At 37.9% G+C, this 20,486-nt stretch overlaps 20 non-coding genes across 20 annotated transcripts; all 20 read right to left on the bottom strand.

Annotated features, from left to right (window-relative positions):
* Window positions 1–1,364: 1,364 nt before the first annotated feature.
* Window positions 1,365–1,446, bottom strand: trnas-gcu (transfer RNA serine (anticodon GCU)). Its single transcript has one exon. It is a non-coding gene; the product is annotated as a tRNA-Ser (tRNA).
* Window positions 1,447–2,524: 1,078 nt separating this feature from the next.
* On the bottom strand, window positions 2,525–2,606 carry trnas-gcu (transfer RNA serine (anticodon GCU)). Its single transcript has one exon. It is a non-coding gene; the product is annotated as a tRNA-Ser (tRNA).
* A 766-nt stretch (window positions 2,607–3,372) lies between these two features.
* On the bottom strand, window positions 3,373–3,454 carry trnas-gcu (transfer RNA serine (anticodon GCU)). Its single transcript has one exon. It is a non-coding gene; the product is annotated as a tRNA-Ser (tRNA).
* A 1,079-nt stretch (window positions 3,455–4,533) lies between these two features.
* On the bottom strand, window positions 4,534–4,615 carry trnas-gcu (transfer RNA serine (anticodon GCU)). The gene has a single exon. It is a non-coding gene; the product is annotated as a tRNA-Ser (tRNA).
* Window positions 4,616–5,381: 766 nt separating this feature from the next.
* Window positions 5,382–5,463, bottom strand: trnas-gcu (transfer RNA serine (anticodon GCU)). The gene has a single exon. It is a non-coding gene; the product is annotated as a tRNA-Ser (tRNA).
* A 1,093-nt stretch (window positions 5,464–6,556) lies between these two features.
* Window positions 6,557–6,638, bottom strand: trnas-gcu (transfer RNA serine (anticodon GCU)). Its single transcript has one exon. It is a non-coding gene; the product is annotated as a tRNA-Ser (tRNA).
* A 766-nt stretch (window positions 6,639–7,404) lies between these two features.
* trnas-gcu (transfer RNA serine (anticodon GCU)) lies at window positions 7,405–7,486 on the bottom strand. The gene has a single exon. It is a non-coding gene; the product is annotated as a tRNA-Ser (tRNA).
* A 1,094-nt stretch (window positions 7,487–8,580) lies between these two features.
* On the bottom strand, window positions 8,581–8,662 carry trnas-gcu (transfer RNA serine (anticodon GCU)). Its single transcript has one exon. It is a non-coding gene; the product is annotated as a tRNA-Ser (tRNA).
* A 766-nt stretch (window positions 8,663–9,428) lies between these two features.
* Window positions 9,429–9,510, bottom strand: trnas-gcu (transfer RNA serine (anticodon GCU)). Its single transcript has one exon. It is a non-coding gene; the product is annotated as a tRNA-Ser (tRNA).
* A 1,093-nt stretch (window positions 9,511–10,603) lies between these two features.
* On the bottom strand, window positions 10,604–10,685 carry trnas-gcu (transfer RNA serine (anticodon GCU)). Its single transcript has one exon. It is a non-coding gene; the product is annotated as a tRNA-Ser (tRNA).
* Window positions 10,686–11,451: 766 nt separating this feature from the next.
* Window positions 11,452–11,533, bottom strand: trnas-acu (transfer RNA serine (anticodon ACU)). The gene has a single exon. It is a non-coding gene; the product is annotated as a tRNA-Ser (tRNA).
* A 1,078-nt stretch (window positions 11,534–12,611) lies between these two features.
* trnas-gcu (transfer RNA serine (anticodon GCU)) lies at window positions 12,612–12,693 on the bottom strand. Its single transcript has one exon. It is a non-coding gene; the product is annotated as a tRNA-Ser (tRNA).
* A 766-nt stretch (window positions 12,694–13,459) lies between these two features.
* Window positions 13,460–13,541, bottom strand: trnas-gcu (transfer RNA serine (anticodon GCU)). The gene has a single exon. It is a non-coding gene; the product is annotated as a tRNA-Ser (tRNA).
* Window positions 13,542–14,307: 766 nt separating this feature from the next.
* trnas-gcu (transfer RNA serine (anticodon GCU)) lies at window positions 14,308–14,389 on the bottom strand. Its single transcript has one exon. It is a non-coding gene; the product is annotated as a tRNA-Ser (tRNA).
* Window positions 14,390–15,482: 1,093 nt separating this feature from the next.
* trnas-gcu (transfer RNA serine (anticodon GCU)) lies at window positions 15,483–15,564 on the bottom strand. Its single transcript has one exon. It is a non-coding gene; the product is annotated as a tRNA-Ser (tRNA).
* A 766-nt stretch (window positions 15,565–16,330) lies between these two features.
* On the bottom strand, window positions 16,331–16,412 carry trnas-gcu (transfer RNA serine (anticodon GCU)). The gene has a single exon. It is a non-coding gene; the product is annotated as a tRNA-Ser (tRNA).
* A 1,079-nt stretch (window positions 16,413–17,491) lies between these two features.
* Window positions 17,492–17,573, bottom strand: trnas-gcu (transfer RNA serine (anticodon GCU)). Its single transcript has one exon. It is a non-coding gene; the product is annotated as a tRNA-Ser (tRNA).
* A 764-nt stretch (window positions 17,574–18,337) lies between these two features.
* trnas-gcu (transfer RNA serine (anticodon GCU)) lies at window positions 18,338–18,419 on the bottom strand. The gene has a single exon. It is a non-coding gene; the product is annotated as a tRNA-Ser (tRNA).
* A 1,078-nt stretch (window positions 18,420–19,497) lies between these two features.
* trnas-gcu (transfer RNA serine (anticodon GCU)) lies at window positions 19,498–19,579 on the bottom strand. The gene has a single exon. It is a non-coding gene; the product is annotated as a tRNA-Ser (tRNA).
* A 766-nt stretch (window positions 19,580–20,345) lies between these two features.
* trnas-gcu (transfer RNA serine (anticodon GCU)) lies at window positions 20,346–20,427 on the bottom strand. The gene has a single exon. It is a non-coding gene; the product is annotated as a tRNA-Ser (tRNA).
* Between the last annotated feature and the right edge of the window lie 59 nt (window positions 20,428–20,486).

Below are 20,486 nucleotides of genomic sequence, written 5' to 3'. Positions count from 1 at the left end.
TCCATGAAACCATGATGGTGTGAGGGTAATCATGCAATTACACGTCTTGGAGACACTCCCTTGCCTGACGCTTATTTATCCAACAGTAGCTCTACGTTCATTTTACGCTCCTAATTGCAACAAATCAATCAAAAATAGTACATTTTGGGATTTTTTTTATTTGACTTTATTCTTACAGAGATGTCCCAATATGATCAGTATTTTTCTTTAAATAGATAATATATAAGTTTTCCAAGAAAAATGGTCAAACGTCGAGAGTAGTGTGCACACAAGGTGTTCTGCTATTTCAGTATGTTTAAATGATTAGTAGCTACAATAGTGTCTTTACAAACAAGGTAGGTCAAGAAATGCTTGCAGCAAATGATGAATGACATATCAGGATGAATGGACAGTGTTTATTTCTGGTGCAGTATTGAAATAGAATAGATCGTGATTATATCATGGAGGAGAGCTTTGGTTTATATTTTTACACTTTAAAGCGGTAGGATTAAAATATATTTCTTTAAAACAGCTCACCTCACAAAGACCTTTTTTACTGCAAGTCTTAAGTCCTGTAGACCTCCAACCCTAAAAAAACGTTTCAACTAAACAAGTGCTTCCGAAACAGGCAATTAGATGGGCCAGGTGACATCAATTAGAAGTCTGCTAGAACGTATATCTTTGGGTTCATGTTTGGTAGTCATTGCTGCGTGAGCTTTAACTGCCGTGACGCTAACTGGATCGTCGTAGATATGTATCTCACTAAATAAAAATGGACTCCATGTTGCAAACCAGCCTACATTTCCCCTGATTTGCCTGATGCAAGCAATACGCTTTGTCCAGGGCTGTCGCTAAGCCAGTTTTATGGGGCGTTAGCCTTCCACGAAGGTCAAACCTCTTACAAAATTAACAAAAAGTATTTTGCAATAACTTATGGCTACACCTCAATGGTGTAATTGAGAACTGCCAGTGTTCTCTTATGTCGGCTTTCACAGCCATCGCCATTTCCCAGTTTCTGGGAAAAAAAAAAATGTCAACAATGACACTTTACTACCCAAACCTTTCTCACATAATACAAGGTTACATAAAAAACTTCAAAAAGACTGAAAATAAAAAAGAGAGCCCCTCAAAGAAAGTTCACATATTCAGTTGAGTCTTATATAAATATGCTAAGTAATCTTCGCATTTTGTCATTTTTTTCATTCATAGAAATGTTGGAAAGATAAGGAGAATTATTAGGTGTAAAAGCTGTCTTCAAGGCATTGAAAATTTCGAAGCTTTAACAAGAACGTCAAATCATATATTCTGCATTTCTTTTGCAATGAGCGATCGTCAATTGAGTATGGAAATTACCAGGATTGTTCGGACCCTAAAACTACACAAGTCGACGAGGATGGGATTCGAACCCACGCGTGCAGAGCACAATGGATTAGCAGTCCATCGCCTTAACCACTCGGCCACCTCGTCAGTACGGCCATGAAACCATGATGGTGTGAGGGTAATCATGCAATTACACGTCTTGGAGACACTCCCTTGCCTGACGCTTATTTATCCAACAGTAGCTCTACGTTCATTTTACGCTCCTAATTGCAACAAATCAATCAAAAATAGTACATTTTGGGATTTTTTTATTTGACTTTATTCTTACAGAGATGTCCCAATATGATCAGTATTTTTCTTTAAATAGATAATATATAAGTTTTCCAAGAAAAATGGTCAAACGTCGAGAGTAGTGTGCACACAAGGTGTTCTGCTATTTCAGTATGTTTAAATGATTAGTAGCTACAATAGTGTCTTTACAAACAAGGTAGGTCAAGAAATGCTTGCAGCAAATGATGAATGACATATCAGAATGAATGGACAGTGTTTATTTCTGGTGCAGTATTGAAATAGAATAGATCGTGATTATATCATGGAGGAGAGCTTTGGTTTATATTTTTACACTTTAAAGCGGTAGGATTAAAATATATTTCTTTAAAACAGCTCACCTCACAAAGACCTTTTTTACTGCAAGTCTTAAGTCCTGTAGACCTCCAACCCTAAAAAAACGTTTCAACTAAACAAGTGCTTCCGAAACAGGCAATTAGATGGGCCAGGTGACATCAATTAGAAGTCTGCTAGAACGTATATCTTTGGGTTCATGTTTGGTAGTCATGGCTGCGTGAGCTTTAACTGCCGTGACGCTAACTGGATCGTCGTAGATATCTATCTCACTAAATAAAAATGGACTCCATGTTGCAAACCAGCCTACATTTCTCCTGATTTGCCTGATGCAAGCAATACGCTTTGTCCAGGGCTGTCGCTAAGCCAGTTTTATGGGGCGTTAGCCTTCCACGAAGGTCAAACCTCTTACAAAATTAACAAAAAGTATTTTGCAATAACTTATGGCTACACCTCAATGGTGTAATTGAGAACTGCCAGTGTTCTCTTATGTCGGCTTTCACAGCCATGGCCATTTCCCAGTTTCTCTACGACGATGCGCAAATGGATTTTCCCTGAATGGTATATTGACACAGGATTGATAGAGCCTCAAAATAGCGTCTGCCGACGAGGATGGGATTCGAACCCACGCGTGCAGAGCACAATGGATTAGCAGTCCATCGCCTTAACCACTCGGCCACCTCGTCTCCCTTTTCTACCTTTTACAGTATATTTGAGGAGACGTCAAGAAGTACTCTTTGAAGAACGCATACTACATGTGAGCTAATGTTTAAAACCGTGTTAAGACCTTGTTGCATCTTCCGTAATTTAACCACATCTGCCAGACTGCTGCTGCATTTGGCACAAAATCGTATAGTATCTGGGGTGTCGCAAATATATGTGATATATTTCACATACTGAAAATATTAGGTAGGCTACTTTGGACACATTAAAATGCCAAATGTACAGTAGAGGGGGAAAACTTACATTTCAGTGAATGTCTATGTAGAAAGCTTTTCTTCTGATAAGTGTCAATTTGTCTTAATTATCAATTTTTGACAAAATATAACAGTCATAAAATATAACTGTCAAATTTAAATAATGTCAAAAAGTAAAAAATGTCAACAATGACACTTTACTACCCAAACCTTTCTCACATAATACAAGGTTACATAAAAAACTTCAAAAAGACTGAAAATAAAAAAGAGAGCCCCTCAAAGAAAGTTCACATATTCAGTTGAGTCTTATATAAATATGCTAAGTAATCTTCGCATTTTGTCATTTTTTTCATTCATAGAAATGTTGGAAAGATAAGGAGAATTATTAGGTGTAAAAGCTGTCTTCAAGGCATTGAAAATTTCGAAGCTTTAACAAGAACGTCAAATCATATATTCTGCATTTCTTTTGCAATGAGCGATCTTCAATTGAGTATGGAAATTACCAGGATTGTTCGGACCCTAAAACTACACAAGTCGACGAGGATGGGATTCGAACCCACGCGTGCAGAGCACAATGGATTAGCAGTCCATCGCCTTAACCACTCGGCCACCTCGTCAGTACGTCCGTGAAGCTATGATCGTGTGAGGGTAATCGTACGAGTACACGTCTTGGAGACACTCCCTTGCCTGACGCTTATTTATCCAACAGTAGCTCTATGTTCATTTTACGCTCCTAATTGCAACAAATTAATCCAAAACAGTACATTTTGGGATTTCTTTTATTTGACTTTATTCTTACAGAGATGTCCCAATATGATCAGTATTTTTCTTTAAATAGATAATATATAAGTTTTCCAAGAAAAATGGTCAAACGTCGAGAGTAGTGTGCACACAAGGTGTTCTGCTATTTCAGTATGTTTAAATGATTAGTAGCTACAATAGTGTCTTTACAAACAAGGTAGGTCAAGAAATGCTTGCAGCAAATGATGAATGACATATCAGAATGAATGGACAGTGTTTATTTCTGGTGCAGTATTGAAATAGAATAGATCGTGATTATATCATGGAGGAGAGCTTTGGTTTATATTTTTACACTTTAAAGCGGTAGAATTAAAATATATTTCTTTAAAACAGCTCACCTCACAAAGACCTTTTTTACTGCAAGTCTTAAGTCCTGTAGACCTCCAACCCTAAAAAAACGTTTCAACTAAACAAGTGCTTCCGAAACAGGCAATTAGATGGGCCAGGTGACATCAATTAGAAGTCTGCTAGAACGTATATCTTTGGGTTCATGTTTGGTAGTCATTGCTGCGTGAGCTTTAACTGCCGTGACGCTAACTGGATCGTCGTAGATATCTATCTCACTAAATAAAAATGGACCCCATGTTGCAAACCAGCCTACATTTCCCCTGATTTGCCTGATGCAAGCAATACGCTTTGTCCAGGGCTGTCGCTAAGCCAGTTTTATGGGGCGTTAGCCTTCCACGAAGGTCAAACCTCTTACAAAATTAACAAAAAGTATTTTGCAATAACTTATGGCTACACCTCAATGGTGTAATTGAGAACTGCCAGTGTTCTCTTATGTCGGCTTTCACAGCCATGGCCATTTCCCAGTTTCTCTACGACGATGCGCAAATGGATTTTCCCTGAATGGTATATTGACACAGGATTGATAGAGCCTCAAAATAGCGTCTGCCGACGAGGATGGGATTCGAACCCACGCGTGCAGAGCACAATGGATTAGCAGTCCATCGCCTTAACCACTCGGCCACCTCGTCTCCCTTTTCTACCTTTTACAGTATATTTGAGGAGACGTCAAGAAGTACTCTTTGAAGAACGCATACTACATGTGAGCTAATGTTTAAAACCGTGTTAAGACCTTGTTGCCTCTGCTGTAATTTAACCACATCTGCCAGACTGCTGCTGCATTTGGCACAAAATCGTATAGTATCTGGGGTGTCGCAAATATATGTGATATATTTCACATACTGAAAATATTAGGTAGGCTACTTTGGACACATTAAAATGCCAAATGTACGGTAGAGGGGGAAAACTTACATTTCAGTGAATGTCTATGTAGAAAGCTTTTCTTCTGATAAGTGTCAATTTGTCTTAATTATCAATTTTTGACAAAATATAACAGTCATAAAATATAACTGTCAAATTTAAATAATGTCAAAAAGTAAAAAATGTCAACAATGGCACTTTACTACCCAAACCTTTCTCACGTAATACAAGGTTACATAAAAAACTTCAAAAAGACTGAAAATAAAACAGAGAGCCCCTCAAAGAAAGTTCACATATTCAGTTGAGTCTTATATAAATATGCTAAGTAATCTTTGCATTTTGTCATTTTTTTCATTCATAGAAATGTTGGAAAGATAAGGAGAATTATTAGGTGTAAAAGCTGTCTTCAAGGCATTGAAAATTTCGAAGCTTTAACAAGAACGTCAAATCATATATTCTGCATTTCTTTTGCAATGAGCGATCTTCAATTGAGTATGGAAATTACCAGGATTGTTCGGACCCTAAAACTACACAAGTCGACGAGGATGGGATTCGAACCCACGCGTGCAGAGCACAATGGATTAGCAGTCCATCGCCTTAACCACTCGGCCACCTCGTCAGTACGTCCGTGAAACCATGATCGTGTGAGGGTAATCGTGCAATTACAGGTCTTGGAGACACTCCCTTGCCTGACGCTTATTTATCCAACAGTAGCTCTACGTTCATTTTACGCTCCTAATTGCAACAAATCAATCAAAAATAGTACATTTGGGGATTTTTTTATTTGACTTTATTCTTACAAAGATGTCTGAATATGTTCAGTATTTTTCTTTAAATAGATAATATATAAGTTTTCCAAGAAACATGGTCAAACGTCGAGAGTAGTGTGCACACGAGGTGTTCTGCTATTTCAGTATGTTTAAATGATTAGTAGCTACAATAGTGTCTTTACAAACAAGGTAGGTCAAGAAATGCTTGCAGCAAATGATGAATGACATATCAGAATGAATGGACAGTGTTTATTTCTGGTGCAGTATTGAAATAGAATAGATCGTGATTATATCATGGAGGAGAGCTTTGGTTTATATTTTTACACTTTAAAGCGGTAGAATTAAAATATATTTCTTTAAAACAGCTCACCTCACAAAGACCTTTTGGAAAAAAACATGTTTTACTGCAAGTCTTAAGTCCTGTAGACCTCCAACCCTAAAAAAACGTTTCAACTAAACAAGTGCTTCCGAAACAGGCAATTAGATGGGCCAGGTGACATCAATTAGAGGTCTGCTAGAATGTATATCTTTGGGTTCATGTTTGGTAGTCATTGCTGCGTGAGCTTTAACTGCCGTGACGCTAACTGGATCGTCGTAGATATCTATCTCACTTAATTAAAATGGACTCCATGTTGCAAACCAGCCTACATTCCCCCTGATTTGCCTGATGCAAGCAATACGCTTTGTCCAGGGCTGTCGCTAAGCCAGTTTTATGGGGCGTTAGCCTTCCACGAAGGTCAAACCTCTTACAAAATTAACAAAAAGTATTTTGCAATAACTTATGGTTACACCTCAATGGTGTAATTGAGAACTGCCAGTGTTCTCTTATGTCGGCTTTCACAGCCATGGCCATTTCCCAGTTTCTCTACGACGATGCGCAAATGGATTTTCCCTGAATGGTATATTGACACAGGATTGATAGAGCCTCAAAATAGCGTCTGCCGACGAGGATGGGATTCGAACCCACGCGTGCAGAGCACAATGGATTAGCAGTCCAACGCCTTAACCACTCGGCCACCTCGTCTCCCTTTTCTACCTTTTACAGTATATTTGAGGAGACGTCAAGAAGTACTCTTTGAAGAACGCATACTACATGTGAGCTAATGTTTAAAACAGTGTTAAGACCTTGTTGCCTCTGCTGTAATTTAACCACATCTGCCAGACTGCTGCTGCATTTGGCACAAAATCGTATAGTATCTGGGGTGTCGCAAATATATGTGATATATTTCACATACTGAAAATATTAGGTAGGCTACTTTGGACACATTAAAATGCCAAATGTACGGTAGAGGGGGAAAACTTACATTTCAGTGAATGTCTATGTAGAAAGCTTTTCTTCTGATAAGTGTCAATTTGTCTTAATTATCAATTTTTGACAAAATATAACAGTCATAAAATATAACTGTCAAATTTAAATAATGTCAAAAAGTAAAAAATGTCAACAATGGCACTTTACTACCCAAACCTTTCTCACGTAATACAAGGTTACATAAAAAACTTCAAAAAGACTGAAAATAAAACAGAGAGCCCCTCAAAGAAAGTTCACATATTCAGTTGAGTCTTATATAAATATGCTAAGTAATCTTTGCATTTTGTCATTTTTTTCATTCATAGAAATGTTGGAAAGATAAGGAGAATTATTAGGTGTAAAAGCTGCCTTCAAGGCATTGAAAATTTCGAAGCTTTAACAAGAACGTCAAATCATATATTCTGCATTTCTTTTGCAATGAGCGATCTTCAATTGAGTATGGAAATTACCAGGATTGTTCGGACCCTAAAACTACACAAGTCGACGAGGATGGGATTCGAACCCACGCGTGCAGAGCACAATGGATTAGCAGTCCATCGCCTTAACCACTCGGCCACCTCGTCAGTACGTCCATGAAACCATGATGGTGTGAGGGTAATCCTGCAATTACACGTCTTGGAGACACTCCCTTGCCTGACGCTTATTTATCTAACAGTAGCTCTACGTTCATTTTACGCTCCTAATTGCAACAAATCAATCAAAAATAGTACATTTGGGGATTTTTTTTATTTGACGTTATTCTTACAGAGATGTCTGAATATGATCAGTATTTTTCTTTAAATAGATAATATATAAGTTTTCCAAGAAACATGGTCAAACGTCGAGAGTAGTGTGCACACGAGGTGTTCTGCTATTTCAGTATGTTTAAATGATTAGTAGCAACAATAGTGTCTTTACAAACAAGGTAGGTCAAGAAATGCTTGCAGCAAATGATGAATGACATATCAGAATGAATGGACAGTGTTTATTTCTGGTGCAGTATTGAAATAGAATTGATCGTGATTATATCATGGAGGAGAGCTTTGGTTTATATTTTTACACTTTAAAGCGGTAGAATTAAAATATATTTCTTTAAAACAGCTCACCTCACAAAGACCTTTTGGAAAAAAACATGTTTTACTGCAAGTCTTAAGTCCTGTAGACCTCCAACCCTAAAAAAACGTTTCAACTAAACAAGTGCTTCCGAAACAGGCAATTAGATGGGCCAGGTGACATCAATTAGAGGTCTGCTAGAATGTATATCTTTGGGTTCATGTTTGGTAGTCATTGCTGCGTGAGCTTTAACTGCCGTGACGCTAACTGGATCGTCGTAGATATGTATCTCACTAAATAAAAATGGACTCCATGTTGCAAACCAGCCTACATTCCCCCTGATTTGCCTGATGCAAGCAATACGCTTTGTCCAGGGCTGTCGCTAAGCCAGTTTTATGGGGCGTTAGCCTTCCACGAAGGTCAAACCTTTTACAAAATTAACAAAAAGTATTTTGCAATAACTTATGGATACACCTCAATGGTGTAATTGAGAACTGCCAGTGTTCTCTTATGTCGGCTTTCACAGCCATCGCCATTTCCCAGTTTCTCTACGACGATGCGCAAATGGATTTTCCCTGAATGGTATATTAACCCAGAATTGATAGAGCCTCAAAATAGCGTCTGCCGACGAGGATGGGATTCGAACCCACGCGTGCAGAGCACAATGGATTAGCAGTCCAACGCCTTAACCACTCGGCCACCTCGTCTCCCTTTTCTACCTTTTACAGTATATTTGAGGAGACGTCAAGAAGTACTCTTTGAAGAACGCATACTACATGTGAGCTAATGTTTAAAACCGTGTTAAGACCTTGTTGCCTCTGCTGTAATTTAACCACATCTGCCAGACTGCTGCTGCATTTGGCACAAAATCGTATAGTATCTGGGGTGTTGCAAATATATGTGATATATTTCACATACTGAAAATATTAGGTAGGCTACTTTGGACACATTAAAATGCCAAATGTACGGTAGAGGGGGAAAACTTACATTTCAGTGAATGTCTATGTAGAAAGCTTTTCTTCTGATAAGTGTCAATTTGTCTTAATTATCAATTTTTGACAAAATATAACAGTCATAAAATATAACTGTCAAATTTAAATAATGTCAAAAAGTAAAAAATGTCAACAATGGCACTTTACTACCCAAACCTTTCTCACGTAATTCAAGGTTACATAAAAAACTTCAAAAAGACTGAAAATAAAACAGAGAGCCCCTCAAAGAAAGTTCACATATTCAGTTGAGTCTTATATAAATATGCTAAGTAATCTTTGCATTTTGTCATTTTTTTCATTCATAGAAATGTTGGAAAGATAAGGAGAATTATTAGGTGTAAAAGCTGTCTTCAAGGCATTGAAAATTTCGAAGCTTTAACAAGAACGTCAAATCATATATTCTGCATTTCTTTTGCAATGAGCGATCTTCAATTGAGTATGGAAATTACCAGGATTGTTCGGACCCTAAAACTACACAAGTCGACGAGGATGGGATTCGAACCCACGCGTGCAGAGCACAATGGATTAGCAGTCCATCGCCTTAACCACTCGGCCACCTCGTCAGTACGTCCGTGAAACCATGATCGTGTGAGGGTAATCGTGCAATTACAGGTCTTGGAGACACTCCCTTGCCTGACGCTTATTTATCCAACAGTAGCTCTACGTTCATTTTACGCTCCTAATTGCAACAAATCAATCAAAAATAGTACATTTGGGGATTTTTTTATTTGACTTTATTCTTACAAAGATGTCTGAATATGTTCAGTATTTTTCTTTAAATAGATAATATATAAGTTTTCCAAGAAACATGGTCAAACGTCGAGAGTAGTGTGCACACGAGGTGTTCTGCTATTTCAGTATGTTTAAATGATTAGTAGCAACAATAGTGTCTTTACAAACAAGGTAGGTCAAGAAATGCTTGCAGCAAATGATGAATGACATATCAGAATGAATGGACAGTGTTTATTTCTGGTGCAGTATTGAAATAGAATTGATCGTGATTATATCATGGAGGAGAGCTTTGGTTTATATTTTTACACTTTAAAGCGGTAGAATTAAAATATATTTCTTTAAAACAGCTCACCTCACAAAGACCTTTTGGAAAAAAACATGTTTTACTGCAAGTCTTAAGTCCTGTAGACCTCCAACCCTAAAAAAACGTTTCAACTAAACAAGTGCTTCCGAAACAGGCAATTAGATGGGCCAGGTGACATCAATTAGAGGTCTGCTAGAATGTATATCTTTGGGTTCATGTTTGGTAGTCATTGCTGCGTGAGCTTTAACTGCCGTGACGCTAACTGGATCGTCGTAGATATGTATCTCACTAAATAAAAATGGACTCCATGTTGCAAACCAGCCTACATTCCCCCTGATTTGCCTGATGCAAGCAATACGCTTTGTCCAGGGCTGTCGCTAAGCCAGTTTTATGGGGCGTTAGCCTTCCACGAAGGTCAAACCTTTTACAAAATTAACAAAAAGTATTTTGCAATAACTTATGGATACACCTCAATGGTGTAATTGAGAACTGCCAGTGTTCTCTTATGTCGGCTTTCACAGCCATCGCCATTTCCCAGTTTCTCTACGACGATGCGCAAATGGATTTTCCCTGAATGGTATATTAACCCAGAATTGATAGAGCCTCAAAATAGCGTCTGCCGACGAGGATGGGATTCGAACCCACGCGTGCAGAGCACAATGGATTAGCAGTCCAACGCCTTAACCACTCGGCCACCTCGTCTCCCTTTTCTACCTTTTACAGTATATTTGAGGAGACGTCAAGAAGTACTCTTTGAAGAACGCATACTACATGTGAGCTAATGTTTAAAACCGTGTTAAGACCTTGTTGCCTCTGCTGTAATTTAACCACATCTGCCAGACTGCTGCTGCATTTGGCACAAAATCGTATAGTATCTGGGGTGTCGCAAATATATGTGATATATTTCACATACTGAAAATATTAGGTAGGCTACTTTGGACACATTAAAATGCCAAATGTACGGTAGAGGGGGAAAACTTACATTTCAGTGAATGTCTATGTAGAAAGCTTTTCTTCTGATAAGTGTCAATTTGTCTTAATTATCAATTTTTGACAAAATATAACAGTCATAAAATATAACTGTCAAATTTAAATAATGTCAAAAAGTAAAAAATGTCAACAATGGCACTTTACTACCCAAACCTTTCTCACGTAATACAAGGTTACATAAAAAACTTCAAAAAGACTGAAAATAAAACAGAGAGCCCCTCAAAGAAAGTTCACATATTCAGTTGAGTCTTATATAAATATGCTAAGTAATCTTCGCATTTTGTCATTTTTTTCATTCATAGAAATGTTGGAAAGATAAGGAGAATTATTAGGTGTAAAAGCTGTCTTCAAGGCATTGAAAATTTCGAAGCTTTAACAAGAACGTCAAATCATATATTCTGCATTTCTTTTGCAATGAGCGATCTTCAATTGAGTATGGAAATTACCAGGATTGTTCGGACCCTAAAACTACACAAGTCGACGAGGATGGGATTCGAACCCACGCGTGCAGAGCACAATGGATTAGTAGTCCATCGCCTTAACCACTCGGCCACCTCGTCAGTACGTCCATGAAACCATGATGGTGTGAGGGTAATCATGCAATTACACGTCTTGGAGACACTCCCTTGCCTGACGCTTATTCATCCAACAGTAGCTCTACGTTCATTTTACGCTCCTAATTGCAACAAATCAATCAAAAATAGTACATTTTGGGATTTTTTTATTTGACTTTATTCTTACAGAGATGTCCCAATATGATCAGTATTTTTCTTTAAATAGATAATATATAAGTTTTCCAAGAAAAATGGTCAAACGTCGAGAGTAGTGTGCACACAAGGTGTTCTGCTATTTCAGTATGTTTAAATGATTAGTAGCTACAATAGTGTCTTTACAAACAAGGTAGGTCAAGAAATGCTTGCAGCAAATGATGAATGACATATCAGAATGAATGGACAGTGTTTATTTCTGGTGCAGTATTGAAATAGAATAGATCGTGATTATATCATGGAGGAGAGCTTTGGTTTATATTTTTACACTTTAAAGCGGTAGGATTAAAATATATTTCTTTAAAACAGCTCACCTCACAAAGACCTTTTTTACTGCAAGTCTTAAGTCCTGTAGACCTCCAACCCTAAAAAAACGTTTCAACTAAACAAGTGCTTCCGAAACAGGCAATTAGATGGGCCAGGTGACATCAATTAGAAGTCTGCTAGAACGTATATCTTTGGGTTCATGTTTGGTAGTCATTGCTGCGTGAGCTTTAACTGCCGTGACGCTAACTGGATCGTCGTAGATATCTATCTCACTAAATAAAAATGGACTCCATGTTGCAAACCAGCCTACATTTCCCCTGATTTGCCTGATGCAAGCAATACGCTTTGTCCAGGGCTGTCGCTAAGCCAGTTTTATGGGGCGTTAGCCTTCCACGAAGGTCAAACCTCTTACAAAATTAACAAAAAGTATTTTGCAATAACTTATGGCTACACCTCAATGGTGTAATTGAGAACTGCCAGTGTTCTCTTATGTCGGCTTTCACAGCCATGGCCATTTCCCAGTTTCTCTACGACGATGCGCAAATGGATTTTCCCTGAATGGTATATTGACACAGGATTGATAGAGCCTCAAAATAGCGTCTGCCGACGAGGATGGGATTCGAACCCACGCGTGCAGAGCACAATGGATTAGCAGTCCATCGCCTTAACCACTCGGCCACCTCGTCTCCCTTTTCTACCTTTTACAGTATATTTGAGGAGACGTCAAGAAGTACTCTTTGAAGAACGCATACTACATGTGAGCTAATGTTTAAAACCGTGTTAAGACCTTGTTGCCTCTGCTGTAATTTAACCACATCTGCCAGACTGCTGCTGCATTTGGCACAAAATCGTATAGTATCTGGGGTGTCGCAAATATATGTGATATATTTCACATACTGAAAATATTAGGTAGGCTTCTTTGGACACATTAAAATGCCAAATGTACAGTAGAGGGGGAAAACTTACATTTCAGTGAATGTCTATGTAGAAAGCTTTTCTTCTGATAAGTGTCAATTTGTCTTAATTATCAATTTTTGACAAAATATAACAGTCATAAAATATAACTGTCAAATTTAAATAATGTCAAAAAGTAAAAAATGTCAACAATGGCACTTTACTACCCAAACCTTTCTCACGTAATACAAGGTTACATAAAAAACTTCAAAAAGACTGAAAATAAAAAAGAGAGCCCCTCAAAGAAAGTTCACATATTCAGTTGAGTCTTATATAAATATGCTAAGTAATCTTCGCATTTTGTCATTTTTTTCATTCATAGAAATGTTGGAAAGATAAGGAGAATTATTAGGTGTAAAAGCTGTCTTCAAGGCATTGAAAATGTCGAAGCTTTAACAAGAACGTCAAATCATATATTCTGCATTTCTTTTGCAATGAGCGATCTTCAATTGAGTATGGAAATTACCAGGATTGTTCGGACCCTAAAACTACACAAGTCGACGAGGATGGGATTCGAACCCACGCGTGCAGAGCACAATGGATTAGCAGTCCATCGCCTTAACCACTCGGCCACCTCGTCTCCCTTTTTCACCTTTTACAGTATATTTGAGGAGACGTCAAGAAGTACTCTTTGAAGAACGCATACTACATGTGAGCTAATGTTTAAAACCGTGTTAAGACCTTGTTGCATCTTCCGTAATTTAACCACATCTGCCAGACTGCTGCTGCATTTGGCACAAAATCGTATAGTATCTGGGGTGTCGCAAATATATGTGATATATTTCACATACTGAAAATATTAGGTAGGCTACTTTGGACACATTAAAATGCCAAATGTACAGCAGAGGGGGAAAACTTACATTTCAGTGAATGTCTATGTAGAAAGCTTTTCTTCTGATAAGTGTCAATTTGTCTTAATTATCAATTTTTGACAAAATATAACAGTCATAAAATATAACTGTCAAATTTAAATAATGTCAAAAAGTAAAAAATGTCAACAATGGCACTTTACTACCCAAACCTTTCTCACGTAATACAAGGTTACATAAAAAACTTCAAAAAGACTGAAAATAAAAAAGAGAGCCCCTCAAAGAAAGTTCACATATTCAGTTGAGTCTTATATAAATATGCTAAGTAATCTTCGCATTTTGTCATTTTTTTCATTCATAGAAATGTTGGAAAGATAAGGAGAATTATTAGGTGTAAAAGCTGTCTTCAAGGCATTGAAAATTTCGAAGCTTTAACAAGAACGTCAAATCATATATTCTGCATTTCTTTTGCAATGAGCGATCTTCAATTGAGTATGGAAATTACCAGGATTGTTCGGACCCTAAAACTACACAAGTCGACGAGGATGGGATTCGAACCCACGCGTGCAGAGCACAATGGATTAGCAGTCCATCGCCTTAACCACTCGGCCACCTCGTCAGTACGTCCATGAAACCATGATGGTGTGAGGGTAATCCTGCAATTACACGTCTTGGAGACACTCCCTTGCCTGACGCTTATTTATCTAACAGTAGTTCTACGTTCATTTTACGCTCCTAATTGCAACAAATCAATCAAAAATAGTACATTTTGGGATTTTTTTATTTGACTTTATTCTTACAAAGATGTCTGAATATGTTCAGTATTTTTCTTTAAATAGATAATATATAAGTTTTCCAAGAAACATGGTCAAACGTCGAGAGTAGTGTGCACACAAGGTGTTCTGCTATTTCAGTATGTTTAAATGATTAGTAGCAACAATAGTGTCTTTACAAACAAGGTAGGTCAAGAAATGCTTGCAGCAAATGATGAATGACATATCAGAATGAATGGACAGTGTTTATTTCTGGTGCAGTATTGAAATAGAATAGATCGTGATTATATCATGGAGGAGAGCTTTGGTTTATATTTTTACACTTTAAAGCGGTAGAATTAAAATATATTTCTTTAAAACAGCTCACCTCACAAAGACCTTTTGGAAAAAAACATGTTTTACTGCAAGTCTTAAGTCCTGTAGACCTCCAACCCTAAAAAAACGTTTCAACTAAACAAGTGCTTCCGAAACAGGCAATTAGATGGGCCAGGTGACATCAATTAGAGGTCTGCTAGAATGTATATCTTTGGGTTCATGTTTGGTAGTCATTGCTGCGTGAGCTTTAACTGCCGTGACGCTAACTGGATCGTCGTAGATATCTATCTCACTAAATAAAAATGGACTCCATGTTGCAAACCAGCCTACATTCCCCCTGATTTGCCTGATGCAAGCAATACGCTTTGTCCAGGGCTGTCGCTAAGCCAGTTTTATGGGGCGTTAGCCTTCCACGAAGGTCAAACCTCTTACAAAATTAACAAAAAGTATTTTGCAATAACTTATGGCTACACCTCAATGGTGTAATTGAGAACTGCCAGTGTTCTCTTATGTCGGCTTTCACAGCCATGGCCATTTCCCAGTTTCTCTACGACGATGCGCAAATGGATTTTCCCTGAATGGTATACTGACACAGGATTGATAGAGCCTCAAAATAGCGTCTGCCGACGAGGATGGGATTCGAACCCACGCGTGCAGAGCACAATGGATTAGCAGTCCATCGCCTTAACCACTCGGCCACCTCGTCTCCCTTTTCTACCTTTTACAGTATATTTGAGGAGACGTCAAGAAGTACTCTTTGAAGAACGCATACTACATGTGAGCTAATGTTTAAAACCGTGTTAAGACCTTGTTGCCTCTGCTGTAATTTAACCACATCTGCCAGACTGCTGCTGCATTTGGCACAAAATCGTATAGTATCTGGGGTGTCGCAAATATATGTGATATATTTCACATACTGAAAATATTAGGTAGGCTACTTTGGACACATTAAAATGCCAAATGTACGGTAGAGGGGGAAAACTTACATTTCAGTGAATGTCTATGTAGAAAGCTTTTCTTCTGATAAGTGTCAATTTGTCTTAATTATCAATTTTTGACAAAATATAACAGTCATAAAATATAACTGTCAAATTTAAATAATGTCAAAAAGTAAAAAATGTCAACAATGGCACTTTACTACCCAAACCTTTCTCACGTAATACAAGGTTACATAAAAAACTTCAAAAAGACTGAAAATAAAAAAGAGAGCCCCTCAAAGAAAGTTCACATATTCAGTTGAGTCTTATATAAATATGCTAAGTAATCTTCGCATTTTGTCATTTTTTTCATTCATAGAAATGTTGGAAAGATAAGGAGAATCATTAGGTGTAAAAGCTGTCTTCAAGGCATTGAAAATTTCGAAGCTTTAACAAGAACGTCAAATCATATATTCTGCATTTCTTTTGCAATGAGCGATCTTCAATTGAGTATGGAAATTACCAGGATTGTTCGGACCCTAAAACTACACAAGTCGACGAGGATGGGATTCGAACCCACGCGTGCAGAGCACAATGGATTAGCAGTCCATCGCCTTAACCACTCGGCCACCTCGTCAGTACGTCCATGAAACCATGATGGTGTGAGGGTAATCCTGCAATTACACGTCTTGGAGACACTCCCTTGCCTGACGCTTATTTATCTAACAGTAGCTCTACGTTCATTTTACGCTCCTAATTGCAACAAATCAATCAAAAATAGTACATTTGGGGATTTTTTTTATTTGACTTTATTCTTACAGAGATGTCTGAATATGATCAGTATTTTTCTTTAAATAGATAATATATAAGTTTTCCAAGAAACATGGTCAAACGTCGAGAGTAGTGTGCACACGAGGTGTTCTGCTATTTCAGTATGTTTAAATGATTAGTAGCAACAATAGTGTCTTTACAAACAAGGTAGGTCAAGAAATGCTTGCAGCAAATGATGAATGACATATCAGAATGAATGGACAGTGTTTATTTCTGGTGCAGTATTGAAATAGAATTGATCGTGATTATATCATGGAGGAGAGCTTTGGTTTATATTTTTACACTTTAAAGCGGTAGAATTAAAATATATTTCTTTAAAACAGCTCACCTCACAAAGACCTTTTTTACTGCAAGTCTTAAGTCCTGTAGACCTCCAACCCTAAAAAAACGTTTCAACTAAACAAGTGCTTCCGAAACAGGCAATTAGATGGGCCAGGTGACATCAATTAGAGGTCTGCTAGAACGTATATCTTTGGGTTCATGTTTGGTAGTCATTGCTGCGTGAGCTTTAACTGCCGTGACGCTAACTGGATCGTCGTAGATATGTATCTCACTAAATAAAAATGGACTCCATGTTGCAAACCAGCCTACATTTCCCCTGATTTGCCTGATGCAAGCAATACGCTTTGTCCAGGGCTGTCGCTAAGCCAGTTTTATGGGGCGTTAGCCTTCCACGAAGGTCAAACCTCTTACAAAATTAACAAAAAGTATTTTGCAATAACTTATGGCTACACCTCAATGGTGTAATTGAGAACTGCCAGTGTTCTCTTATGTCGGCTTTCACAGCCATGGCCATTTCCCAGTTTCTCTACGACGATGCGCAAATGGATTTTCCCTGAATGGTATATTGACACAGGATTGATAGAGCCTCAAAATAGCATCTGTCGACGAGGATGGGATTCGAACCCACGCGTGCAGAGCACAATGGATTAGCAGTCCATCGCCTTAACCACTCGGCCACCTCGTCTCCCTTTTCTACCTTTTACAGTATATTTGAGGAGACGTCAAGAAGTACTCTTTGAAGAACGCATACTACATGCGAGCTAATGTTTAAAACCGTGTTAAGACCTTGTTGCCTCTGCTGTAATTTAACCACATCTGCCAGACTGCTGCTGCATTTGGCACAAAATCGTATAGTATCTGGGGTGTCGCAAATATATGTGATATATTTCACATACTGAAAATATTAGGTAGGCTACTTTGGACACATTAAAATGCCAAATGTACAGTAGAGGGGGAAAACTTACATTTCAGTGAATGTCTATGTAGAAAGCTTTTCTTCTGATAAGTGTCAATTTGTCTTAATTATCAATTTTTGACAAAATAACAGTCATAAAATATAACTGTCAAATTTAAATAATGTCAAAAAGTAAAAAATGTCAACAATGACACTTTACTACCCAAACCTTTCTCACGTAATACAAGGTTACATAAAAAACTTGAAAAAGACTGAAAATAAAAAAGAGAGCCCCTCAAAGAAAGTTCACATATTCAGTTTAGTCTTATATAAATATGCTAAGTAATCTTCGCATTTTGTCATTTTTTTCATTCATAGAAATGTTGGAAAGATAAGGAGAATTATTAGGTTTAAAAGCTGTCTTCAAGGCATTGAAAATTTCGAAGCTTTAACAAGAACGTCAAATCATATATTCTGCATTTCTTTTGCAATGAGCGATCTTCAATTGAGTATGGAAATTACCAGGATTGTTCGGACCCTAAAACTACACAAGTCGACGAGGATGGGATTCGAACCCACGCGTGCAGAGCACAATGGATTAGCAGTCCATCGCCTTAACCACTCGGCCACCTCGTCAGTACGTCCATGAAACCATGATGGTGTGAGGGTAATCATGCAATTACACGTCTCGGAGACACTCCCTTGCCTGACGCTTATTTATCCAACAGTAGCTCTACGTTCATTTTACGCTCCTAATTGCAACAAATCAATCAAAAATAGTACATTTTGGGATTTTTTTATTTGACTTTATTCTTACAGAGATGTCTGAATATGATCAGTATTTTTCTTTAAATAGATAATATATAAGTTTTCCAAGAAACATGGTCAAACGTCGAGAGTAGTGTGCACACGAGGTGTTCTGCTATTTCAGTATGTTTAAATGATTAGTAGCAACAATAGTGTCTTTACAAACAAGGTAGGTCAAGAAATGCTTGCAGCAAATGATGAATGACATATCAGAATGAATGGACAGTGTTTATTTCTGGTGCAGTATTGAAATAGAATAGATCGTGATTATATCATGGAGGAGAGCTTTGGTTTATATTTTTACACTTTAAAGCGGTAGAATTAAAATATATTTCTTTAAAACAGCTCACCTCACAAAGACCTTTTTTACTGCAAGTCTTAAGTCCTGTAGACCTCCAACCCTAAAAAAACGTTTCAACTAAACAAGTGCTTCCGAAACAGGCAATTAGATGGGCCAGGTGACATCAATTAGAGGTCTGCTAGAACGTATATCTTTGGGTTCATGTTTGGTAGTCATTGCTGCGTGAGCTTTAACTGCCGTGACGCTAACTGGATCGTCGTAGATATGTATCTCACTAAATAAAAATGGACTCCATGTTGCAAACCAGCCTACATTTCCCCTGATTTGCCTGATGCAAGCAATACGCTTTGTCCAGGGCTGTCGCTAAGCCAGTTTTATGGGGCGTTAGCCTTCCACGAAGGTCAAACCTCTTACAAAATTAACAAAAAGTATTTTGCAATAACTTATGGCTACACCTCAATGGTGTAATTGAGAACTGCCAGTGTTCTCTTATGTCGGCTTTCACAGCCATGGCCATTTCCCAGTTTCTCTACGACGATGCGCAAATGGATTTTCCCTGAATGGTATATTGACACAGGATTGATAGAGCCTCAAAATAGCGTCTGCCGACGAGGATGGGATTCGAACCCACGCGTGCAGAGCACAATGGATTAGCAGTCCATCGCCTTAACCACTCGGCCACCTCGTCTCCCTTTTCTACCTTTTACAGTATATTTGAGGAGACGTCAAGAAGTACTCTTTGAAGAACGCATACTACATGTGAGCTAATGTTTAAAACCGTGTTAAGACCTTGTTGCCTCTGCTGTAATTTAACCACATCTGCCAGACTGCTGCTGCATTTGGCACAAAATCGTATAGTATCTGGGGTGTCGCAAATATATGTGATATATTTCACATACTGAAAATATTAGGTAGGCTACTTTGGACACATTAAAATGCCAAATGTACGGTAGAGGGGGAAAACTTACATTTCAGTGAATGTCTATGTAGAAAGCTTTTCTTCTGATAAGTGTCAATTTGTCTTAATTATCAATTTTTGACAAAATATAACAGTCATAAAATATAACTGTCAAATTTAAATAATGTCAAAAAGTAAAAAATGTCAACAATGGCACTTTACTACCCAAACCTTTCTCACGTAATACAAGGTTACATAAAAAACTTCAAAAAGACTGAAAATAAAACAGAGAGCCCCTCAAAGAAAGTTCACATATTCAGTTGAGTCTTATATAAATATGCTAAGTAATCTTTGCATTTTGTCATTTTTTTCATTCATAGAAATGTTGGAAAGATAAGGAGAATTATTAGGTGTAAAAGCTGTCTTCAAGGCATTGAAAATTTCGAAGCTTTAACAAGAACGTCAAATCATATATTCTGCATTTCTTTTGCAATGAGCGATCTTCAATTGAGTATGGAAATTACCAGGATTGTTCGGACCCTAAAACTACACAAGTCGACGAGGATGGGATTCGAACCCACGCGTGCAGAGCACAATGGATTAGCAGTCCATCGCCTTAACCACTCGGCCACCTCGTCAGTACGTCCATGAAACCATGATGGTGTGAGGGTAATCCTGCAATTACACGTCTTGGAGA

The sequence above is a fragment of the Salminus brasiliensis genome, chromosome 9, assembly GCF_030463535.1.
Source record: "Salminus brasiliensis chromosome 9, fSalBra1.hap2, whole genome shotgun sequence".
NCBI classification, from domain to species: Eukaryota; Metazoa; Chordata; class Actinopteri; order Characiformes; family Bryconidae; genus Salminus; species Salminus brasiliensis.
The sequence above is the reverse complement of the archived record's forward strand: the minus strand, read 5'-3'. Positions and strand labels throughout refer to the sequence as shown.